Source organism: Pteropus vampyrus, unplaced genomic scaffold (assembly GCF_000151845.1).
Source record: "Pteropus vampyrus isolate Shadow unplaced genomic scaffold, Pvam_2.0 Scaffold2039, whole genome shotgun sequence".
NCBI classification, from domain to species: Eukaryota; Metazoa; Chordata; class Mammalia; order Chiroptera; family Pteropodidae; genus Pteropus; species Pteropus vampyrus.
This window is the reverse complement of record NW_011890820.1, coordinates 1-1,974: the sequence shown is the minus strand read 5'-3', so window position 1 is coordinate 1,974 and position 1,974 is coordinate 1. Positions and strand designations below refer to the sequence as shown.

At 64.7% G+C, this 1,974-nt stretch overlaps 1 long non-coding RNA gene across 1 annotated transcript in view; it reads right to left on the bottom strand.

Moving 5' to 3' along the window:
• LOC111734583 overlaps positions 1-647 on the bottom strand; it is a 5,802-nt gene extending 5,155 nt beyond the window's left edge. The window contains exon 1 of the long non-coding RNA XR_002778498.1: positions 393-647. This is a non-coding gene — a long non-coding RNA (uncharacterized LOC111734583). The remainder of the gene's footprint in view (positions 1-392) is intronic.
• Between the last annotated feature and the right edge of the window lie 1,327 nt (positions 648-1,974).

Sequence of the window (1,974 nt, the reverse complement as noted above, 5' to 3'; positions counted from 1 at the left end):
CTCTGCCTGGCGCCCCAGGCTCCTGCGGCTGCGGGACATGGGTACCTGCCCTCCTCCTCCAGCCGCACAGGGCTACCGGGCTCTCTCTGGAGAGCCCGCCAGGGGGTGTAACCGAATCCTCCTGGCCTGTCCCTGGTCAAGCGGGAAGTGGCAGGCTCCCAGGCAATGACAGTGAGTGGGGAGGGTGATGGGGACCCTGGAGCCTGGGGCTTCAGCGGGGAGGGCAAGGGTGTGCTTGTGCACGTGCGTGCGTGCACGTGTGCATGCGTGTGCTCATGCCCGCACCCGTCCACAGGCTGCCCTGGCCCATCGGGCTGCACCTTGAGCCGTCTCTGCTGCCAGCGGTGAAGAAACTCAGGCCCGCGCCCCCTCCCCAGCCCCCCAAGTCGCACCGTGAGAAGTCAGGGGCCTGAGCGGGCGCTGGGATCGCGGGTCCGTGAAGGTCTGGGGCGGTGTGGACGAGACCTGCTTCCTCGTGTCCTTGGATGCTCGCCCGGGCCCTCACGCGTGTGCTCCCTCCGTGCCCCGGGCGCAGGAGGTGGAGGGGCGCAGGACCCCCGAGTGATAGCTCACGCCCTGGCGGTGGTGGTGGGCCCCTGGACCCCATCCTATGCCCACCCCTGGGGAGCCTGGCTGCAGGGCTCTGGCCGGCTCACAGCCCCAGGTAGGCCGGAGGCTGCGGCAGGGTGGGGTGCGGGGGAGGGGGGGAGGTTGGCTAGAGCTCCCAGGCTCCTCCCAGAACCCTGCTGGGAATTTGGCTTCTGGGGACAATCACAGGTTTCATTTCTTCTTTCTGTTTTTGTGCCAGCCCGTAAATTCCTTCCTTCCTGCACCTGCCAGCTGAGGCTGCCAGCTACAACACACCCCACTGTGCCGAGCCCCACCGCGCGGCAGCCCCCAGGCTCCCCCTGGCCGCTCCTCCCCCTCACTCCTGTGACCCCGGGGGTCCTTGTCCCCATGATCCTTGGCGGTGCTCCCCAGGCAGCTGCCTCCTCTCCCTTCGGGATCCAGCCGGCGCCCTCCTTCGGAGCGGGTGAGTGGAGGAGGCTTCCACCTCTCGAAGACGAGGTTTGAAGTTATTTATAAAGCAGCTGCCTGGATGGCGGGATCTGGGGCGGCCACGGAAGTGCCTGCTGCTACACCCCAATTTGCATACCTGGTGATCACAGAAGCTTTGCATGGAGACCAATTCAAATGAAGGGCCGTCCCTAGTCCCTCCCTCCGGGAGTGTCCTGCTGTCTCGGCATGAAAGTCCCTGCGTCCATCCTTGCATGTGGGGGGAGCTGGGATTCTGGGGGGTGGTACTGAGCCAGAGGGAGGCCTATGTGACTTACTTGTCTTTCTCACTCAGCATTTGGTTTGTGGATCTGAAAACACAGCGAGTTGTCCGTGCCAGTCCAGGACGATGCAGAGACAGAGAGGGGACGCAGAGAGGCTGCCTCGGAGCTAGGAGGGTGCCCTGCCCCCTGCCCCCCGGCTGTCCTCCAGCCTCTCCAGCCTCTCCAGCCTCAGGCTCCCCACTAGGATGGGGGTGTGACATCATGCGAAGGGGCCCCAAGGTGGAGGACCCAGCCTTCTGCCACTGGAGGCTCATGAGAAACACACTTACAGAATTGAGGGAACTGGGAACTGGGATCTGGGGGTACTGGGGGTGCCGGGGGGGCGCGGCTCTGACCACATAATTGGCCCACTCAGGCACAGGCTGTGCTCGGCCATTTCCAGGCGGCCTCCTGGGCCCAGCGGTCCATGGGCCAGGCCCACAATGCCTGCCAAGAGGGAGACACCCACGACAAAATGCAAGGGCCCCAAGCAACCTCAAGGTGGGAATGGCTGCCACCCTCAGCGCAGCCCATCCCTATCCCCAAACCCTCTGTGGCGCAGACCGAGGGGCGAGGCCTCAGGTCTACCCCCAAGGTTTGCTGGCTAAAAAAGCCACTCTGAAAAGGCAGCCCCCATGTCAAAGGTGCTCACGTG